This window comes from Protopterus annectens, chromosome 7.part0 (genome assembly GCF_019279795.1).
Source record: "Protopterus annectens isolate FY-2018-M chromosome 7.part0, PAN1.0, whole genome shotgun sequence".
Lineage (NCBI taxonomy): Eukaryota > Metazoa > Chordata > Ceratodontiformes > Protopteridae > Protopterus > Protopterus annectens.
Window position 1 is genome coordinate 1,112,816,988 of NC_056739.1, and position 18,244 is coordinate 1,112,835,231.

Consider the following 18,244-nt stretch of genomic DNA (forward strand, 5'->3'; position numbering starts at 1 on the left):
TGGCAATGGCCAAGGTGGTACATGAATCAAGCTCCTCAACAGAGGGTACCAATGCTGACGAGGCCAATCTGGTGCTATAAGGATCATGCAAGGCTTGTCCCTCCTGACTTTCAACAGCACCTGTGGAAGAAGAGGCAAAGGAGGAAAAGCATACACGTGAAGGTTGCTCCAACTGAAGGATAGTGCATCTATTTTCCAGGCTTTCGGATGAAATAGCCTTGTGCAAAACAGTGGCAGTTGGAAATTCAGAGGAGAAGCAAACAGATCTATGTCCGGAGTTCCCCAAGCCATTGTCAACTGAAGAAATACCTGAGGGTCCAATTTCCATTCGTGAGGATCCACAATCTGTCTGCTCAGAACATCTGCTAAAGAATTTTGTGCTCCTGGCAGAAACTGTGCTCGAAGAGTGATGTGCAGATTCAAAGCAGTTTCCCACAACAGCATTGCTTGTCTGCAAAGAGGGTAAGAATGAGTTCCCCCTTGCTTGTTGATCTACCACATGACCGTCGTGTTGTCTGTTCGAATCAACACCAATCCTGGTTGAAGTAGGCTTTTGAATCCCTCCAAAGCAAATTGAACTGCCAGCATCTCTTTCATGTTGATATGCAAGTGAAGTAGCTCTGGGGCCCAAAGGTCTTGAATCCATTTTCCTCTGAAATGAGCTCCCCAGGCTGACTCCGAGGCATCTGTCGTTAATATCTGACTTGCCTCTGGTTGGGTCACAGAGAGCCCCTTGTTTAGGTGACATTCCTGAGCCCACCACAGAAATTCTCTCTGAATGCAAGGTAGGATCCGAATTACAGTGTCCAAATCATGGCAGTGTTGAGTCCAAACGTTCTTGAGATACCATTGTAGCTTCCTCATATGCAGTTTGGCATTGGGAAGTACTAGAATGCAAGATGCCATGAACCCCAAAGCTTGAAGGACTGTCCTTGCAGTCAGCCTGGACATTACTGATAGCTGTTGGAAGTATAGGTGAAGATTCCTTTGTTTGTCCGGGGTAAGAAATGCCATCTGAGCAGCTGTATTCAGTTTCACACCCAGAAAACACATCTCTTGTGAGGGTACTAGACTGGACTTTATTTCGTTCACAGAATACCCTAGGCATCTGAAAACTGTCATTACATACTGCAGATGTTGAAGAAGTTCGTGCTTGCCTTGAGCCAGAATCAAACAGTCGTCCAGATAAGGATAAATTTGAATTCCTGCTAGCCTGAGAAAAGCTATTACTGGAGCCAGGACTTTCGTGAATACCCTGGGCGCAGTAGACAAGCCAAAGGGCAATGCAGAGAACTGATAATGCAAATTCCCATTCCGAAACCTCAGGAATTTCCTGCAACTGGGCCTGATAGGAATGTGAAGATAGGCCTCTTTGAGATCCAGAGTCACCATCCAGTGATCTTTGCCCAGCATAGGTAACAGCTGTTGCAGCGTTAACATCTTGAATTTTGGAATTTCCAGAAAGGTATTTAGAATGGTCAAGTCCAGAATTGGTCTCCAAGTATTTCCTTTCTTTGGCACTAAGAAAAGACGGGAATAAAACCTCGTGCCTCTTTCTGCAGAAGGTACTTCCTGTATTGCTTCCAACTGAAGCAGAGAAGAAATTTGAGTCTGCGCTTCCAGTTTTTGCTGATGAGGCACATCCGGCATACCTTTGAAAGGAGGGAATGTGTGAAAATAAAATTTGTAGCCTCGATTTATTATGTCCAATACCCATTTGTCTTGGGTAACCAAATGCCAATTCCTTTTGAAAAATCTCAGTTTTCCTCCCAGAGGGGCTGCCAGCAAGGCAGAGTCCGGCAGCTGAAGACACGGGTCATTGGGTCTGGTTTCGAAAGGACTGACCCCTGCCCTCCCCAGCAGAAGGGGTAGAAGAACTCAAAGACCCAGAAGTAACAGGGCCCTGAGAGGAAGCCCTACCCCTACCTCGCCTCGACCTGCCCCTAGACTGATAATCCAAGAGGGAAAGACCAACCCTTAGCAGGCCAATTCCTACTGAACTTAGGGGCTGAACCTGTAAAAATCCTTAACTGTCTGCATAGACTTAGCTTTTTCCTCCATTTTTTCAAAACTGACTCTACTGGAGGACCAAAAAGAACATCAGATTGTAGAGGAGCATCCATAATTCGAGCCTTAACATGCTCTGACAAGGTCTGATCTTTAAGCCAAGCATGCCTACGAATGACTGAACTAGTAGCAGCCACCCTGGAAGAAGCCTGTAAAGCATCAAAACCACACTGCAAAGAATGCTTACCAACTTGGTCTGAAGCATGCACTAAATCCTGAAGCTCCTTACATTCAATACCTTCAGCTAAAGCATCTACTTTACATTTCAATTGGCCCAGCAAATAATTTTGATACCGAAGCATATGAAACTGACAATTTAAAGCTCTCATAGCCAAAGTAGAAGAGGTATACAGTTTTTTACCCCACCTATCCAGGGCCCTAGCATCCTTGTCCAGAGGAACTGGATTCTTAACCACAGAAGCCCTAACCCCTTTGGGGCCTTGAGTAATAGTTTCTGGATCAGCCCTAGGACTCTTATATAAGTACTTGTGAGCTTCTGGAACCCTGTAGTATCTGTCTGGTTTAACCGGGCAGGAGGCAGAGAATCTGGGTTAAGGGCAGCCTCAGAAAACACATCCTGAACAACATCCAGTACAGGGGGAATAGCCAAGGGCCTATGCTGAGGCAAAAACAAGAATTCTCTCAGTCTTTACGGAATCAGAATAATCCTGGCCCTCCCATTTGAAATGTTCCCTCATGGAATGCAAAGTCTCAGAGAAAGAAAAATCTTCTGGAGGGGACGAGAGGAGTAGAGTCCTCAGCCTCCGAATCAGAATAGGGAGGAAATCCTGAAGTTCTTCTACAGAGGAATCTGACTCATTGGAAGACTGAACCAAACCCTCCAACTCTGGCTCTACCCTGGGCCTCTTCAGGGGGCATAGAACCCCTAATTAAAGTAATCAAATCTTCAGCCATCTTTAACATGTGCTTCCTAGGAGCTGGACCCTGGGGACACGCACCAACAGGGGCAGACTTAGACTTAGAATGGGCTTTGCTACGAGAAGGAGGAGGCCTAACTACCCTATGAGGGGAGGGAACCACCGACATCAGAGAAGCACCCTCAGCCTGGCCTAACACAGGAGAAGCCACTTCCTGCAGTAACAAAGGCTCCCCTTGAGACTCAGGTAAACTTTCAGAAGGAGCCGCTGAAGTAGCCAGTGGTACTACAGAACCGGCATCCGGAGTGGCCGCCTCATCCTGTTTGGACCGCAAAGACTTTTCCTTGCGTTTCTTAGAAGAACCAGTCGTCGGAGAATCCGACGGCATGTTATAATTACAACGTTTACCAAACACTAGCCTAGCACAGTCTAACCGACGTTTAATAGTACGCTTGTTAAAAGTAGCACAAAAGCGACACCCAACAACGTCGTGCTCAGGCCCTAAACAAGGAATGCAGAGTGAATGGTAATCCCTATGAGGAATCTGTTTCCCACAAGAAATACAGTTATTAACTTTTTCTGACATCCGTCAATACTGAGGCAAGAAAAAGACAAAAATGTCCCCAAAGGGGTACTTAGCCCAACTTGGTCTCCGGTCTGAAACTCGAAAACCGACAATTCCAGAATGCCGAACGGCACTTGCAAATGCTGCTTCTGCTTAGGGACCATGCGGCAAGAAAGACTGAGGTTATGGCATCGGTCATGCGCATTTGTACTGGCACGTACTGATGTCAGTCTCAAGCGCCGATGACCGACGCCGGTTCTAGCCCTTTGGTATTCGGGCCGATGGTGGGCAGCGGAATACCCTTATGTCAGGACTGCAGCAATGGGAGACGAAGAACATCTTCCTCAGTCCCATTGTCTGCCTGTCTAACACTAAATCACCTCAATATCATTACTTTGCCATGAGGATCAATGTAAAAATATAAAGACCAACCACTCGACAATACCACTTGAACTCTTGTAACTGTTAATAAGTGATAGGCCAGAGTAGATTCTTCAGTGCTTTGCTTTGCTTTTATTTTTGGTTATATATAAAAATATAAATATTCTGTGACTAAATATTATATAGATAGATATAATGGGGGACAAAGGCTCAAAAATAGGGACAATTTTTAAATATTGCTCTTACAAACTTATAATGTTTATAGAATAACAGGTTTTGCATTAGCATGAATTTTATGAATGGTATGAAGTCTGCATCTCAAATATCTGTCATTATTTTCTATCTTCAATCTTCAATTATTTGGCAGTGATTTGCCAGAAAACCACAATTTTATGAGTAACAGGCCAAAAATAGGAGGCAAAAATCTGGACATTCTGTGAAAATCTGTACAGCTGAGAGGTATTACACGCACAAGATCAAAAAAGGCTGAAAACATGCATGCCTATAGCTAGTGGAGTTTTGGTTTACTAGCCTGAATGTATCCATAAAGACTTAAAAGTTAAAAAGTAAAAAGTCATGGGCATTCAGAAACCATGTAACAGAAACACTGTTATGTCCTTAAGAAGTCATTTGCATATATCCCATGGGCCTCCACTTTAGGAGTTTTAAATGATTATACAAAGAAGACTCTAGCTTGCCTGGATCTTTTTTTCAGTTTTTACTAAACGGTTTGCCTATATATATAAATATAAAATACTTATAAATTACAATTACTCTGAAGACTACACTGCTCCTGAAAATCTTTATTTTTATGAACTACTGACTTAAATTCAATAAAGTCTTGTGATAAAATCTACCGGCCCCTAGATATTCTGCAGTTCTTTCTATGTGCTCAAACATAAAATGAGAATGTAGTCAAATTAAGCATGCAGTCTCAAAGCTGCTGCCTCCTGTGGTAGGAAATAAAGTTTTAGTCACTGATAGGAAAGTGAAACAGAGAAATTCTAGACAAGCCGCCCTGAAGATGTCCTCCTTTATTAAGGAGAAGGACTAGGTGACACTGTTCATTACTGCGACCTGAATAAACAAAGGTAGGAAACTGGTTACCATGGTTTCAGATGAGCTGATGCTTAGTGCCATGTAACTGTTCAGTCTTGTATGCTGTTGTTGCTACTAATATTATCACAAAATAAGACTGCAAGGAAATGTTGAGGGTTGGATTACAAAGCAGTGCTTGTCATCTACTCTATCAATGTCTGACTGCCACACTCTAAGGATGCTCTTGGGACATATGTCCTGTACATCTTTATCCCAAGGAGCATATCCGGGCAGAATGATGGAAGCAGTGTGTAAACAAGAAACATTGTCTCAGGTATATGACAGTGAACTTGAATGAAACATAAACGGGCACACATTCTATCAGAGGATAGTGATCTCTGCCAGTCTTGTGCAGTCAGTGCATCGCAGTGTTTGAAGCCATGGTGACTGAATAAGGTTTTGGGTCTCTGTTACATAACCTTATTTCTGATAACCTGTATAATTCTACATGTACATAACCCAGAAAGTCAGCAAAACTAAGACAAAGTAAGAGTTACTTGTCACATCTAACCTGCTCATTATTAGCATACATACTGTGAACTGTGCAGTAGAGTTGACTCCATTACTCAGTTTCATTGGCACATAGGGATAAAGCCCTGGCTATGTCCCAGGTGTTGTGAGATTGATTAGTAGATCTGATGCCTACAGGAGCTGGTGGGGGAAGGGAGGAGTGTTGTGACTTTGCTAGCTCGAGGGGGGGGGGGGGCTGGAGTGAGGGCACATACCTGGAGTGCATGGTCCAGTGTTTTAGTCTCTGGTGAACAGCAGAGACCATCCAAGGGTGATGGTTCCTCACTGAAATCTATTGCATGCCAAACCCTACATCATGTTACTAGGTAACACAGATAAGCACCATGGTGTTAGGGCTAACATAAGAAACAAAACAAACACTAATTATTGCCTTGATGACTTCTCTGAGTTGGCTCTCTTTTCCTGCGAAGAGGGAATGATTGAGTGAGTTAGCCTGTGAGGGGGTTGCTTGATGATTGGTGGGCAATGGTGGAGAAAAAGCCATAACAAATGAGCCTATTAAAACAAGTGTAAAACCATATATCCATATTTATTCTTAAAGAAATTCCATATTCCTAATGTTGATTGCTCTACTGTCAGCAATATTAAAATTACATGCTTGATGATTGGTGGGCAATGGTGGAGAAAAAGCCATAACAAATGAGCCTATTAAAACAAGTGTAAAACCATATATCCATCTTTATTCTTAAAGAAATGCCATATTCCTAATGTTGATTGCTCTACTGTCAACAATATTAACATTACATGCTTGATGATTGGTGGGCAATGGTGGAGAAAAGCCATAACAAATGAGCATATTAAAACAAGTGTAAAACCATATATCCATCTTTATTCTTAAAGAAATGCCATATTCCTAATGTTGATTGCTCTACTGTCAACAATATTAACATTACACCACATGGAAAATAATGAAATCAATCAAGATAAAATACATTTTCCCAGACAGCAAACAGTATAAGATAAAAATGTCCACCACAATAATGTTTACTAAATACTAAATATCGTCATGGAATATTTAAGAAGGCAAACAAAACTTGAAAAGTTAATATTACTTACTCTTATAGATTCCTGCTAGACTCAATATTTGCTGAATGTGTTAACAACAGACAGCATAACGTGCCACCCCCGGTGTGAAACAGCATCAGTAGTAGAAGTTAATCAAATGTCTAGCTGGGCAGTTCATGTGTTTAGTGCTGGGCTAAAACCTAAGTCCTTCTGATTTCCTAGCATCAGCAGTTAGTTTGTAACCTGCTGCCCTACTCCTTGTCCTAAATGTCAGCCTTATGTATCAGCTTATATAAAAACTGGGTAAGACTTTCTTATAAGAAGGACACTAAAACCTGTATAAATACTTTGGATATTATTTAAAAAGGGGGTATGGTATTCTTGTAAATTAATAAGCCAAAATATCTGAAACTGTGTGCCTTCACTGGCTCCATAACGTAGAGGGATAAGGCTGTGATTATGCCCCAGCCAACCTGAGTTCATACCTAGAATTAACTGAATCTCATATCTTACTACCCACTGCACAGTGCAATGACCACAACTTTATCATGATTAGTACTATTAACTAGTACTGAACTATAAACTAACTATAAATACATGATACAGGACAGTATAGTTTGTTTAAAAAGAAACTTTATTACAATATGTTCCACTTTACTGGACCTTTGGCAAATGTACAGTTCAGTTTTCATTATCAGCATCCATTCATCTAAATGATATTTTATCTAGGAATTATCTTACTTTAGAAGAGATACCAAGAAACTTCACAAACAAACTTTCAAAGACTTAACAGATAGCAGTAATTTTAGGCAGTGTAAGACTTCATCATACTCACAGAAAATGCATTCCTTTTGTCACTTGACATTAAATATCTGCAAGAGGTGAAAGTATATCAAGAATATTGAGACTAAACTTCCATCAGTGTCCCCACCATGGCAGAATAATAAATTCATAATAAAGTCATAGTGGAGAACTGTAAAAAGGGGAAGAATCTAAGCATGGCATGGACTGACTACAAAAAAAGCATTTGATAGTATCTCACATTCATGGATGAAAGAGTGCTTAAAAATGTATAAGATACACCCTGCACTGATCGACTACATTACAGTGACCATTAAACAGTGGAAGACCACTTTGCTATTAAGCCATGATAAATGACAAATTATTTTCCCAGGGATAAAAATTCAAAGGGGGATATTCCAGGGTGACTCTTTGTCACCCCTGCTATTCTGTCTTGCCCTTAACCCATTAAGCTGTCTACTTAACAGCTTAGGCTATAGCTATAATTTGGCTGCTAAAAGACAACAAAGTGCAAAGACTTCTCATCTTCTCTTTGTAGATGATTTAAAACTGTATAGCTCATAAGATGAGAAACTGAAAGCACAACTGCAAGTTGTCAAAACTTTGTCAGATGATATAAGAATGTCATTTGGTCTTGATAAATGTGCAAAAGCAACCTTTAAAGCAGGAAAACTGCAGCACCAAGAAAACATCAGTTTGGGACAAGAATGTGATATAAAAGAACTTGAGCAAGAGGGAGTGTATAAATATTTGGGAATTGATGAATGATCAACAATAAAATGAACAAATGCAAATTAAACTTAGTAAGGAATACTTTAGAAGACTTAAATTAATCCTGAAAACAGCATTGACATCTAGGAGCAAAATACAAGCTATAAACCAATTTGCTCTTCCTGTCCTGACTTACAATTTTGGAGTAATTGACTGGCCCCAGAATATGTTGGATAGATTAGACAGGAAAACAAGAAGGATGCTTCATGCTCACCAAATGATTTATAAAAATCAGTGCACACCAAGATTATATATTCCCCATTCCAAAGGAAGGATGGGCCTCCTTGAAATTGACTACATGTATTGATTTGCAATCGTAGGGCTACACACATATATGCTGATGTCACAAGACCCAAACACAGTGAAAGTTCTGAAATATGAGGAGAATAAATCTAAGATGACTTCTCTGCTTAATCTAGCAGACATAAATCGGCGTCAGTCAGGAATGGAAATCAAACCAGAAGTAGATAAAAATCGGGCAGCAACTGAATTTGCCAAAACAACGAAAGAAAGAATATCAGGTAAAGGACCAGATGAGAGGGCAAGAAATGTGGAAAATGCATAAATATAGTCACAAGAATAGAAAACTTCTGGAAGAACCTCATGTTGATCAGGATCGAATGGAGGAATGGTTAAGAAGAGGCTAATTCAAACCAAGAGATGAAAGGTCAATATTGGCGTCACAAGATAGTGGGTTGCATACATGTTGGTTTACAAAGTCCATTGAATATGTGGGAGAAACAGACAAATGTAGGTTTTGTAAAACAGAATTGGAAATGGTTGAACACCTCATTTCTAGCTGTGACATACTAATAGCAGAAGGACTGTATACTGAAAGGCATAATAATGTGGTAAGATTGTTGCACTGGAGAGTGTGCAAACATTATGATTTTGAAGTGGCTGAAAAATACTGGAAACATAAGCCAAAAAGCATCATAGAAAATGATGAAGTCTACATCACATGGTATCACCTATTACCAACAGTTCAAAGATAGATGCTAGAAAACCGGGTATAGTAGTCCATGAAAAGAGGACAAAAGTAGCATTGATCACTGAAATTGCCACACCCAGTGACTACAGTGTTTTGCATACAGAGAGACACAAAGTCATAAAATATCAGGATTTGCAGGCAGAAATGGGAGCAATATGGAAGAAAGACACCTAGACAGTTCGAATAGTAGTAGGAGCAACAGGGCTTATAAAAAAGAATCTACAATCGTACTTAGATATGTTACCAATATGTTACCAATACATGTAACCTCGTACAAATTGCAGAAGGAGTCATTACACTTCTTGCTGACATCAAAGATTAAAGCAATACTAATTTCATGAACTTTAATCATACTCTGACTTAGGAATGAGGTCCATTCCCATCATGGTATTAGAAACCCAAAAGACTTGGAGAAATTAAAAAAGGAGCATAAGCATACACCCACTGAAACCTGTTCACATGTTCTGAAGATTGCATCTTTAAAAGCCTTATATGCATCTCAAGAAGCCATAAGCTCAATAAAACCAGAACCTCATTTGTGTAACTTATTACACACTCCTCAAAATGACCAGAGTAAAAGAAATGTACAGATTCACCATATAATGGCAGTGGGAGAGTCCATAAAAAAATATACTTGGAGTTAACTTTGAACCAGGCCAGACTCAAAAACCCGTAAGGCAGACAGTGTGATCTGTCAAGCCCTAAAATATTCTAAACCTAACTATAAATGTTTTACAACTGCAGATGAAAGATATTTTGTTTCAGTTGCAAGTTTATCCAATTAAAACTGATGATTTGGAGAATGGGATGCTGATCAAACTACACTGTTACAAAATAGAAGCATACTTCGCTGGACTTTGTATGGAGTGTGTGACTGTGTCTTATTAACATGGGGCACAAATTAAGCACAGCTCAAGCAGTTGAGGAATTAAGACTAACCACAACATGGAGCCACTCCAGTAGCATAGAATGATAAAGCCTTTACTACAGCCCAGCTGACCCAGGTTCAATTAGTGGCACTGCCGACGAACAGAGCACCAGGAAGGTATGGGAGTGACCACCCTGCAAAGGCACTTATTAGTGATGGTCACTTCGAGGAGGTGTGGTGCAAAGAGGGGGGAGTTGCTCAGATTCAGCCAACAAGCGTGAGTGATGGGGGGAGGGAAAAGTGGATAGTGCATATAAAATAAACACCCACCAGATAGAAACACAGATGGGCAAAATATCATGACACCCTTAAGATGCATGACCCGGCCTAGCAACATCAGATCAAGTTGGGGGGGGTGCTGGTAGAGTTGACATGGACGTGGGGCACTGGGGGATGGGCTGGTATAAACGTGGTCCATGTGGACTTAAAAATTAAAAAGAAAATCTAACTGCAACATGGTCATTGTTTACATTTGAGTGAGCAGTCTAGAAAGTCCTATGTTTATGTGAAATGTGATATGATAAGATTATTGAATGTTCAAGGAAGTATGGGAAAATGCATCTCCTTAGCAAAATTCTCCTATTAACTCATAAGGTGCCTGAATATTATAACAAAATGTTGGCATTCACTCAGTGCTTAAGAACATGTCATAAATAACTGCATTCAGTGCTTATCTGCCTGAAGTGAAATTGAAAGTCAGCCAGAGTTATACCTCTCAAATGTCCAGATTTTTTCCCAATATTTTTGGTCTGTTCATCACAAAATGTGTGGTTTTCTGGCACATCACTGAGGACTGATGTCACTAAATAATGAAATACAATTGAGTTTCAGACTTCATATGCTATCTTGTTAACAAAATATAAATAAATAAATAAATAAATAAATAAGAGACATTATGTACAGTACAGTGAAATTAACCAATTTGGCAGTGGTATATGAAGGGTAAACTCCATGTACCCAAAGTCAGCAAACCCAATTTAATAACTCAAAAAATCTTATACACTATAAATAGGAGATTACTGTATCTTGGAAAAAAAACTTCAATGTACATTTTATGTATCACTCTTTTTAAAATACCTTTATCATTATTTTGAAAGTAACCATAACAGATTAAAACAATCATCCCAAATGTCTAATTATTATTAGACGGTTAAATTAAAAAAATACACATTATACAAACTTAACAGCATCTTTTGCCAGATGCATTCTTGAACACTATTCTAATATAAAACATGTTATATAACACAAGTATAATCGCTTCATATAATTCAGTCTTCCTAATCAGCTTGTTGCATTGACACAATAATTAAAACTTCTTTACAACATAAATATCAATACCATGTCTCCAGACCTAAGTACAATTAAAAACAGTCTGCCTGCGAAATCTAGTCCAAATGTATTATATCACTCCTTATATGAAAATTTCTTTAAAACAGATTAGACAAAATACTCCAAACAGTCATCTTTAAGCCCAATCTGTGTATATGCACCACTTGAATTCTCATGTCTTAAATATGCAATAAATTTAAGAGATTCTTCAAAAAGCATGTAGGGACTAGACAATAACTTCCAACAATAATCAATGCAATATTAACAACCCATATATATTTAAATACATTGCCTTTTGTATATATTGTAGATAGTCTAATTAATAAAAGGTTCTTTCTGCACACCCTAAATGTAGTATACCTGTCAACATGACACTTCACTTTATAATATCCTTAAATATTGTATTTAAAGAAAAAAAAATGTGTTATATAGACTTCACATCTTTATCGGGTGCATTTATCTATTAAGCTCTACTAGTTAACCTAACAATAATTTGATAGCTCAGAAACATAACCCTTCAAGCACATTGCTGATACACAAAGACAATTAATTAGGTTGTCCATATACCAAAACAGACTGGACAATAGTCCATTAAATTCCTGCTTTTAAACATAGCTTAACGATCTTCATCTTTTACTAAACCTTGAAATGGGAATGACAGAGCATATGGCAGTCTTCATACGTAATGCAAAAGTGGACATTAAGTTATAACTATCACCCTCCTCCTAATCTTCACATAGTAGTTTAACACTGTCATTCTCCTTTTGACATGGTCTTGATATTATTTAAAATATAGTAAATATAGTTAGACATCACACCAATAATAAAGGCCTCACCAAGTTCAATCATTACTTTTCATCTTGTAAATAAAGTTACAGAGCTCTGCATGACCAGTACATGATACAACCTCATCACTTTAAATGTTTTTTCTCTCTGTTACCCAGCTTACAGGCAAAACTGCGGCTGGCCTTTTACCTTTTGACACCTCTCTTCTGGAAACATCTTTGTCTATGCCATTACTCCCAATACTTGTCAATATCTCTTTGATGATGCAATTAATCATGCTAACATCATCTACTATAACAAAGTGAACCACTCATTAATATTAGCTAAGATCATGTAGCTCAGTTTCAATTTAGAAGTCTTCCATTTTGACACACTGCAGATTTGTATTGCACATAGAAATAAAACTCTATATGACTGTCAACAGCTTCACTTAAGACTACCACCAGCATAGGAGGAACCTAATCATATTAGTCACTTAAATAGTTTCAGTCGCACACTCAGACTTTACATTCATCATCTTTATTCTTTTCTAATAATGAGGCACCCCTCAGGCTATAGAATTCCATTTCTTCTTTCAAATTCCCAAATAAGTTAACCCATCAAACTATAACCAATGGACACAATTAGCTATAACTTTAAATTCCAGGAGGACAATATGCAGTTGCTATACTGTGGTCCTTTAACCATCCAGCTCTGTTCAGTTTTAGGAAAATAAAGCATAGCAGATGTGACTAGCTTGAGAGATAATTCTGTGTTAACACTGCAAACACATATCAGTTGTTCATGTCAACCACTCAGACCTCAATTAATTCTGTCAGCACATGTAGAAAGGTCACGTCAACTGACCTAATTTTGTCGAAACACAGACGGTAAGCCAGCTCCACTGTATAGGATAAAAGTCTGACTACAGCCCAGGTGACCTGAGTTTGAGTGCTTGATGGAGATGGCAGGGAGGATTAGTGGTCTCATCATGCGGGAGGGAAGTGGTGCCTGGTTGGGTTGATCATGCCCTGAAGTAAATGTAGGCTTGACCATAACTGACAACTAGTACAGGTTAGAATGTAGACTGTGGTCACCCAAGCGGGTGATAGTGGTCCTTATCACTTAATGTACAGGACTGCAAATGCATAAGGAGGTGGCTTATGCACAGATCACCGCCAGGAATGCGGTTAGGATGATAACATAAGCCCTTGGTTACCAGTATACCAGTGAGGGTACAGACAAATCTCCTGGATGCATGTATAATGGCTTCATCTGGGCAGCTCCCTCATCCATATAGAATTGAGCAAGAATCCCTCATATGTGTAAATAAATGAGCTGAGGCTGATCAGGAGAGAGATTGATGGTCTGCAGACATTGGGGCAAAAAAACAACAAACAGTGAAAAAGGTAAGCTTCCCCCTTACGATTAAAATTTCCTACTTTCTAACAATAACAATTACAATTCACTACCTGTTGTTACACATAGACTACAGATATTAATATATATACATTTTAATAGCCTACCTTGTATAGTCAGTCATAAAGACCTTGCTAAAAATAATTTACTATCATTTACATGGAACAGCTAATAGCTGACCTCCTACTCATCTCACAATTATTTAAATATCTAAATAATCATACATTTTTACCTTTAGCCTCTAAACTCACAAGACAATTTCCATCATACAATCTCTGAAGACAAGACTACCCAGGACCTCTCGTTCAAATCCCCAAATACAAGATACATGGTACAGACCACTGTTCCTTAATATTAGACCCCAACATTGGCAGTCTCTCTCTCTCTTCTCATCTTAAAAATAAGAGACCTTCTTATCCCAAATTCTGTGTCAGCTAAAAGTTCATCTTCAAAAACAAGCAAAATGGGTCCACCTTCTTGCAAGATAGCCAATCATCTCTTAATCTTCTCTAACCTCTTGTTGAACTTTACCCTTGCCAGGTCAACTTCAACCTCCTTGTGACTCATGCTGTATCTTTACTTTTTTGCATATATTGTTTATAATGTTCATTATATTTCCCTTTTTTAATTTTTACTCTGCTTCACTTATGCATTTTAAGCTGGTATATTGTGACAATGCTAAACCTAGTTAACAAATTTCAAATAAACAAATAACTAAAATGAAATAAAATATAACTTTCTTTAATAATGTTTCCTGCAACTTAATACTACAATAAAAATCTCTCTTTAATACTTGACAACAGTCAAGTTAATACAGAAATGAAAGTAATACACCCCTCAATCTGCATAAACTATAATCTAAATAATTTAGTCACTCCCATCCATAAAAAACATATGGTAATATAATTATCATTAATAATTGCCCTATAACATCACAGTCATTACTATTGCCCTGCATAGATTACTACCACACTTTGACCAAATCAATCAAAAATATAATAGAAGAAGAGCTCTCCCCCATACATATTTTTCAGTTAAACATTAAGCCATGCAAGCACATGAATGGGCTTTCCTCTTTGTATAACCGTTCAAAAAAGCAAGGGTAAAATCATAAAAATCAATATTAATGTCTCACTTAAATGGAAAATAATGGCATTTCACGCTCTTCTTGTGTAGCTGACTGTAATCACTCAACAAAGAAAAAGTGATTCACCCCATCTACAAGTGACTGTAACATAAAGAACTGAAGTAATATTCTCCAATTAAATATAACACTGTGATTATACACGTCAGTAAGGCTATCTTCATAATCATCATCAATATTATTACTCTTCAAGGGTTATCATATCTCTACTACGAGGAAAAAAATGGTATTTGTCTTTCAAGTCTCCTTTTGATGTTAGCAAATGAAAAAATGCTATAGTTCTCCAGTCAGTTTACTCAAGATAACAATGAAGAAAAGAAAATATCTTCCATTTTACATTCCCAAGAGACCACACAGACATTTTGGGTGGTATTCCAAGTCATTATTACAAATGCGTTCGGGAATTCGGATGTGAGCACAGACAGGCACAGCTGAGCTGTGATTCATAGAGGCCATTTACACCAATTGACGGTGTCCTTGAATGTAGTTATGTAAATGAGCAGATAATGAGATGGTAATGAAAAGTGACATAAATGTTCTTATGCTAATTAAGGCTATTTCATGCCATTTGCAATTCATAGTCAGTTTTTCCCATTTTCCTGTTCTTGTCGCAGAGGCGGTATAAAAATCGAAGCCTCAACAAATGAATTAGAGTTGCAACTGGCAAAAATGCTATCTCTTGGGACAAACTTTGTTATTTCTATATCATAGGTTCATAGGTTCATAGGTTCATACTAGGCTATCTGCCCTAGGGCATTTATAAGCCTAGCCAGAATGTGTTTGGCTTTTGCCACCCATTTTAAATTAATTTTGCTATGCCCTTTTTCGAGGTTAGTATACTGTGCCTCCGTCTAACAGTGACACAGAAGTGATACCCGGGGTAAACCTACGATCTCCCATCCACTCATCAAGATTCCACTTGAAGAGAGTCAATGAGGGACTCTGCCTAACCTAGACTGGGATTTTATTCCAGAGTGAAGGGAGCCTCTGGGTTATGAATCTGTCCCTCCAGCATGTCCTATTTATTTCAGTGCTGAGGTTCAAGTCTCTCGAGCGCGTAGCTCGATGGGATTTGGATTTTCTGAGGTGCAGCATGTCCATTAATTCCGGGTTGGACATGGCTTTATATGTGAGGCACAGATCGCCTCTGAACAGGCGGTATGCCACTGAGTAGAGCTGGAGTTTCTTTAACCGGGCAGCATATGGCATCTGTTTGAGCCCTTTGATCCTCTTGGTGAGGTACTTTTGGAGTCTTTCCAGTTGCTGCAGGTGTCTGGTAAGGTACATCCCAAAAGGGGCATTGTACTCGATTATGGGCCTGATGAGGGATGAGTAAAGAGGCACGATGACGTCCCCTGATCTAAATGTGAATCCCTTCATGATTAGGTGGGCTATATAAAATGGTTTTCTAACCACTTTGGCCACGTGGTTGTCAAATGAGAGATTGCTATCAACTTGGGTCCCCAGGTCCCTAATTACTTCTTCTGTACTTAATGGATTACCACCTATGTGGTAATTTGTGGGCACTTTGTTTTTGCCAAAGGGGACGACTATACACTTTTTGGCATTTAGCTTGAGGCCATGGCTCTGGCACCAGTTGTCTGTTTCTATGAGGCCCTTTTGGAGGATGCTTGTGTCGACTGGAGAGTCGATTATGGCGCCCAGTTTGCAGTCATCTGCGAACTTGGTCAGCCACAGTCCTTCTGTGTTGGCCTGTACCTCTGAGAAATATATACCGAACAAGAGAGGTCCCAGGACTGAGCCTTGTGGGACACCACTTGTAACTGGTTTGGAGTCTGACATGGCTCCAGCAATTCTAACCATGTGGGTTCTGTCCTTGAGCCAGTTTGCAATCTATCTAGTGACATAGGGGTTTATATTTAAGCTGGTGAGCTTATATATAATGCCCGAGTGGGGTATTGTATCGAAGGCTTTTGCAAGGTCCAGGTAGGCTGTGTGGACCACCTCCCCCTCGTCAATGGCCTTGGTGACTGTTTCAAAGAAATCAACCAGGTTTAAGAGGCAGGATCTGCCCTTAACAAAGTCAAACTGGGTAGGATCCAGTGTTTGTAGGTCCCCAATATCTTTATTTATGAGGTCCATGATGATCCTTTCCATAGCTTTGCAGACCAAGCTAGTCAGGCTTATGGGGCAATAGTTTCCAGGATCCATTGAGGCACCACCTTTATGGAGAGGGACCACTGTTGCTGTACGCCACTCTTTGGGCACATATCCTGTAGTAAGGCTGAGATTGAACAGTAGTTTTATGTTTGGGTTTAGCTCTTCTTGGAGTTCATGTAGGATGCAGCCCAGGACACCATCTGGTCCCATTGATGCTGTGTTTTTTGCTTTGGAGAGGGTGGGTCTTACCTGAGCATCTGAGATGTCAGGGGGGCACCACTCTGCTGGGATAGATATTTTCCCTTTTGGTGGGGAGGGGGGGGGGGAGAAATTTGCGCTGAACTTGTCAGCTAGGATGTTGGCAATGTCTGTGGGTTTGGTGTATTTTTTGTCATTTTGGACTAATTCTGAGCATATCTGGGAATTACCACCCAGGTTCCTAACATAACTAAAGAAAGCCTTGTGATTATCCTTAGTGTCCTGTGCTATTTTTCTCTCGAAGCTGGCCTTAGACAATTTTATGTGTGCCCATAGTTTTTTGCTAATACTGATCAGTGATGCCTTCCCTTTTTGGGATTTTGCTCTATCATTTAGTAGCTTCCTCCTTCTATTGTATAGTTTGTTTATGGCTGGGGTCCACCAGACAGGACGTCTGCCTTTAGAGGATTGGGTCTTGGTTTTATTTGGAATCGCATGATCCATGCATTCCTGAAGGTGTTCATAGAATGCATTTATAAAGGATTCTGCAGTCTGGGCCGTATTTTCCACAGGCCCGGGGGCTTTGAAGGATTCCACCTCAGTTTTGAGGAGTGTGGAATTTGCTTTTTCACTGTGGTTTTCTGGGCAGGGGGTGGCGTCGGGATGTGAATATCCAGTGAGATTAGTTTATGGTCTGATCTTACCAGTGAGGGATACACTTCTGGTCTGGAGCATAGAGTCCCCATGTTGGTGATGATCAGGTCCAGTATGTTTTCCCCTCTTGTGGGAGTGGTAACAAGTTGTTCCATAGCATTTGAGTTTATAAATTCTAGGAACCTTTGGGCTAGGGTGTTGGTGTTGGAGGGTGTATCAGAGTTGTTTGGCTTGGCTGGGCCAAAACTGCTTCACCCACCAAGAAGTCAGAAATAAAAGATTGCTTATTATAACTTAAATCCTTGATAGGGTTAGAGTGGACAGGAACATTATAAGGTTCTTCGTAGTCATGTTTGCCCCCCCCCCCATAAGGGCACTAGAGGAATGCACCAACTTTCTATTCCTCTGGACACCAAAGTATGTATAGCTCTAATTACTTGCTATGGTTACCTTCCAGAGACAGCCTGGGACACTCTGGGGATATCACAGGCTTCTGCTTCAAGGATACTGACAGAGTGCCTGTATGTACTCTTGGCACATGTGGATCAGTACATATATTTCCTGGTGTCACCACAGGACCTAGCTTGGACCATGTGTG